Raw genomic sequence first — 6,170 nt, 5'->3', positions numbered from 1 at the left:
AGAATTTTAATATTTATTTTTTAGTTTTCGGCGGACACAACATCTTTGTTTGTATGTGGTGCTGAGGATCGAACCTGGGCCGCACGCATGCCAGGCGAGCGTGCTGCCGCTTTAGCCACATCCCCAGCCCCAAAGAACTTTTTAATTATGTACATTCTGAACTCCTTCTCTGTAATTTTATCTGCTGTGCTGGCCATGAATTCTCAGAACGTTGTATCTTGATTTGTTTGTGGCACTTGCTTCCCTTGTCTTTTCATATTGCTCATATGTCTTCCTTTCTAGTTCTGTGGATCTGAGATGTTACCGTTTGACCCTATAGGCTTATAGTGCCCTTGTAGGGTTCCAATACCTCACATTTGAGGGAAAGAACAATGTTAACAGATCCCAATATAAACAAAATACCACCTAAAACAAATAGTTGTTATTAAGATGTTTATAGTTTGGTCACAATGTTCAGAAATGGTGAATTCAATTATTATCTTCAGTATACTCAGTAGGTTTGAAAAGGGGTTTAACAGTTTCTGATGGTTGACAAAGAACTAGGGGTGAGGTGAAGAAAGATATGCTAAGGAGGTATGAGATGAGGATATAGAGATATCATATCTTAGGTAGTGTGAAAGAGAAATCTAAAGAAGGTTAGTAGCAGGAGAATAAAGAAGTAGTAATTTTGGGTAGATAAGTAAGAGAGAAGATAATAGAATACTTAAGACAAACACACATATATATTAAGAAAAATTTAAAAAATAGTAAAAGTAAAAATTGAAGAAAAAAATAGAGAAAAAAACAAAGAAGAAGAAAACTAAAGAATATACAAGACAACTGTAATACACTATTCATTCATCTCTGTTCTATATTCTAATTCATGCAAAGTACTTGGTTTCACATATGTTGGGGATGTGAGGGTGGAAGGATAAAGACATAAAAGCAAGAAAAAAATCTTGAAGGAAGAAACAAGGATTGTTTTGGTTGCAGATCAACATATTTCCTGCTTCCCTGCTTATCCAATCAGTGGGGTGTATTCTTATTTGATATCTCTGCCCTCAGGATGATAGGGGTTACCAGCATGTGGGGTTTGGTCTTGGGTACAGAGAACGGTGGAAGTGGGGTATTGCACCCATGGATCCTGTTGGGAGACTGCACCTCAAGTTATCTCCTTTGGGGTCTGCTCCTATGTTGGGTGCCAGGTCTTATCTCCTCATCTCACCTGTAGACCTCACAGTTCCTGCCCTCTAAATTAGTCTCTAAAGTGTATCTCCCTCCCCTCTCTCTTTCTACTTCCTAATCAGGAACCTTTCTCTCTGGGGTCTTGTGTGCTGCACTCTTGGGGCTGGCACCTGTTGTGGAGGGCTGTTTTGTATTGAGCAGTCACTCTGCTGAGTCAATGGCTTCTGGGGATTGGGCGGGAATTAGAAAACTATGGGTACCTGGCTATCTGGTGCTCCAAACTGTTAGTTTCCCCAACTAAAGATGGTGATGAGGATGACCCAAGATAGAGATTGCTGCTTTCAGCAGTGGGGTGTCAGGTCAGGTGGGGGGAGCAGGGCTATGGCATTGTGTGATGTGTTCAGAGATGAACTCTGTGGTGTACAGTGTTGCAGCTGTCAGCTTTCTTCAGAGCCTGTGATGTCCCCAGGTTCAGGCAGGCTACCATGAGTAGGGGGCTATGGCAGTAGCTGCCAAGTCTCAAGATGAAGGCAACCGGGGAAGCTCCATATTGGTAGATGGGGGTCCACACAGGAGTGGTGGCCAGAATTCCTGCATGAGGGTAGCAGCTGATTGTTCTTCATGGGAGTAGTGTCTGGGAATTCTGCACCGGTGGTGATGTCAGTGGTCCAGCTAAGGCACCAGGGAGAACTGTGTAGTCTAGTAGTCAGGAGTCAGGAGTTCTTTTCTAATGCTGAGGTCCGAGGTCCTTGCAGCATGGCAGCCGTGATTCCTGTGTGGGATCAGATGTGGAGGGGTCCTCTATCACTCTCAGCAAAGCAGTATTCCCACTAGCTGAGACCCAGGTCACAGAGTGACACAGAATGCTGTCTCCCTCTTGCCTGCCATCTTGGATCCAAAAAAATATTTAAAGTATAAAAATAAAAAACGTTATGTGTTTTTCTAATGTACAATATGATGTTTTGAAATATAATTAAATTTTAATTTAATCTTTCTAGTTGTTTCTTTGGTTTGCTCTTGACACTATTCTTAACAACCTTCAGAGAAGTGAAAATATCTTCATTTGTTCCATTGTTTCAGTGAAACAGGTCCTCTAGTAAGTTCCTAGAGAAGGCAAAATGGGAGATAGTTCTGTGAATTCTTGAATGTCTGAAAATATATTTATCACAACCTCACATTTGATTGAGTCCTGGTCTAAAATTTTACATTGAATAACATTTTCACTCAGATGTTGTTAAAGGTGATGACAATGGTGATAGTTATTGCTGATTGTCATCTAGCTTCCAGGATCGCTATTGAGAAGTTTAATACTAATTTGATTCCAAATACTATGTATGCAGCCTATTTGGGGAGTGGTATTGGTGAGTTGGGAGATGAGATTTTAGAATCATCAATGGGACTTGCCTTTCATCAAAGCCCAAGCCTATTTGGGATTGGACATCTTATTTAATGCAGCCAAGGCCAGAGTAGAGTGGGTGGTAAATAATGTAAGGAACTTTGATTAAATACAGAACATCTATTCTTCAGACCATTTTCACATACTGTCTTAATCTTAATTGAAAGTTTCTGCTGCATGTAAAAATTCAATATTAAAAGTAGTTAAAGGTGAGAAATATATGTCCTGACTATGGAAGTCCAGGGGTCTTCTTTTAATCATGTGAAACACACATATGGAACAGAACTTCTAACTAAAATTGTTTTTTTCTGCTATGGTACCATAGTTTAGGCCACTATTTCTCAAACTCTGGTACGGTATCTACAAGCCTCAGTATGTTGTAAAATCTCAGAATCCTGGGCCCATACAGTTATTCAGAATATTTTACTGCTATAGGAATTTTTTGAGAGAGAGAGAGAGAGAGAGAGAGAGAGAGAGAATTTTTTTAATATTTATTTTTTAGTTTTCAGTGGACACTTTATTTTATTTTTATGTGGTGCTGAGGATCAAACCCAGCGCCCCGCGTATGCCAGACAAGCGTGCTACCGCTGAGCCACATCCCCAGCCCTATAGGAATCTTTATTTAACAAGCAACCCAGTTGATTATTATGCACATTAAAATCTCAGAACCACTGGCTTAATGTAAAATTTCTCCATCTAATATGTATGTGACTCTGAAAACTACCTTCCCCCTTGAAAATATGTTCTTACCTGAAATTTTGAAATAAAATTCCTTTTTCTGTGTTTACAGAAATAATGAAATCAAATAAATGTATGAATTTTCTGGCATACAGTAGGTTTTTCACCAGCATTAAAATTTCCCCCCTTAGTCCCCTTAGCAGTTTATTAAATTGAAAATCTCTTCCTAAATCCAATCTTTTTCCATTCAGAATCAATATATGTTGTGAAGACTTTAAGGCAACTAAAATGTTTGTGATCAAGAAGATCATACCTTATTATCATCTGCCCCAAACCAAGCACACTGCAATATCGGGGAAAAAAGTTAGGAATAATCTTTTCCACAAATATTTCTATATAGTTTCTGGGTCTTCATATATCTAAATGAATAAAACATTATTTATATCTAAATGAATAAAATAGGATAATTTTAAATGCAATGTAAGCTGTACATACAAGATTTCTAACTTTCTGTACTAAAAGAGTCACTTAATTTATAAGGAATATAAGTGTGTGTTTATGTTCCTAGTCCTTTTCCTCTATTCTATTTATCTCCCTTTGCTTTTCATGAGATTCCCCACACAAATTTCTTTTCCTTTTTCCACTGTAACTTTCACATATGAGAGAAAATATATGACCTTTGACCTTTGAGTTTGGCTCACTTTAACAGAATGGCCTTAAGTTCCATCCATTTTCCTGAAAATAACATCATTTTATTTTTCTTTATGGCTGAAAAAAGGAAACTTTATTTTTTTCCACTTTTTCTTTAATCATTTATTGATGGACACCTAGGCTGGTCCCATGGTTTGGCTATTGTGAATTATGCTGCTATAGACATGGATATGCATATATCACTATAGTATAATGACTTTAACTCTTAGGATAAATACTGAGGAGTGTTATAGGCAGCCATATGGTGGTTTCATGCCGACTCATTTGAGGAATCTCCATACTGATTTCCATGGTGGTTGTACTAATTTACAATCCTACCAACAGTGTAAAGTGTCCCTTTTTCTTCACAATCTCACCAGCATTTCTTATTGTTTGTATTCCTGATGACTGCCATTCTGAATGGTGTGAAATGAAATCTATTGTAGTTTTGATTTGCATTTCCTTAATTGCTAATGATGTTGGACTTTTTTCATATATTTGTTGGCCATTTGTGTTTCTTCTTTTTAGAACTGACTAATTATTTTGCCCATTTATTACATGGGTCCTTTTTGGTGTTTTTTTAGTTCTTTATATATTCTAGATGTAAATCCTCTGTCAAAAGAATAACTAGCAAAGATTTTGTCCAATTCTGTAGGTTCTGTCTTCACAGTCTTAATTATTTCATTTGCTGTGGAGAAGTTTTTTTATTTTGATGCCATCCACTATACCAGTGTAGTTTAATTTGAAATCAGATGCTGGGAGGCCTCCAGCATTGCTTTTTAAAAATTATTTCTGTGAAAGATGTCATTGGTATTTTGGTGGAGAGTGCATTTAGTCTATATATTGTTTTTGGTAGTATGCCCAGTTTAACAATATTAATTCTGCCTATTCATGAGCATGGGAGGTCTTCCCATCATCTTTCGTCTTCTACAATTTCTTTTTTCACTCTTTTAATTTGCATTGTAGAGGTTTCTCATCTTCTTGGTTAGATTTATTTCTTGGTATTTTATTGTCTTTGATGATATTGTTAATGGGACTGTTTTGCCTATTTCTTTCTCAGCAGATTAGTTGTTGGTATATAAGAAAGCTATTGATATTTTGGGGGGATACTGGGTATTGAACTCAGGGGCACTCTATCACTGAATCACATACCCAGCATTATAGACATGTACCACCACATCCAGCAAGCTATTGATATTTGCATGCTGAGTTTATAACCTGATATTGCACTAATTTTTTGTATTAGTTTTATAAGCCCTTTGGTGGAGTTTCAGATTTTAAAAAATATATTTGTTCTTTTTAGTTATAAATAACAGTAGAATCCATTTTGATATATTTATACAATTGTGGACTTTATCTTATTCTAACTAGGATCCTAGTCTAGTAAATGTACATGATAATGAGATTCACTGTGGTGTATTCATATATACATATGAAAGTTATGTCAGATTCACTCCACTATCTTTCCTATTCCCATTCCCCATCCTTTCCCCTCATTCTCCTTTGTCTAATCCACTGAACTTCTATTCTATATTCTCCTCCCCCCTTTGTTGTGGGTTAGCATCAATATATCAGAGAACATTCAACCTTTGATTTTGCAGATTGGATTATTTCACTTGACATGATAGTCAACAGATCCATCCATTACTGGCAAGTATCATAGTTATTCTTCTTTATGGCTGAGTAATATTTCATCATATATATGTGGTAATTTTTTATCCATTTATCTGTTGATGAGCATCTAGGTTGATTCCATATCTAAGTTATTGTGAATTATACATTTTTTGATCTGGCTGTGTTACTGAAGTATGCTGATGTTAACTCCTTTGGATATATACCAAAGAGTGGAATAAATAGATCAAATGGATTTTTTAAGTATATGATCATATCGTCTGCAAACTATGATAATTTGACTTCTTTACTTCCTATTTTTATCCATTTTGTTTCTTTCTCCTGCATAGTTGCTCTGGCTAGAATTTCTAGCACTGTATTAAATAAGTGTGGTGAGAGTGGACATCTTTGTCTTGTTCCATATTTCAAAAAAAGCACTTTCGGTTTTTCCCCATTTACCATGAGGTTGGCTTTGGGATTTTCATATGTAGCCTTTATGGTGTTGAAGGAGGTTCCTTGTTTCTCTAGTTTCTTCAGTGTTTTTTTTTTTTTTTTAGTCAGGAATGGCTACTGAATTTTATCAGAGGTCTTCATCTATTGAGATGACTAAATGAATTTTCTCCTTAATCCT

Source organism: Marmota marmota, unplaced genomic scaffold (assembly GCF_001458135.2).
Source record: "Marmota marmota marmota unplaced genomic scaffold, marMar, whole genome shotgun sequence".
In the NCBI taxonomy this organism is placed as follows: domain Eukaryota; kingdom Metazoa; phylum Chordata; class Mammalia; order Rodentia; family Sciuridae; genus Marmota; species Marmota marmota.
The sequence above is the reverse complement of the archived record's forward strand: the minus strand, read 5'-3'. Positions refer to the sequence as shown.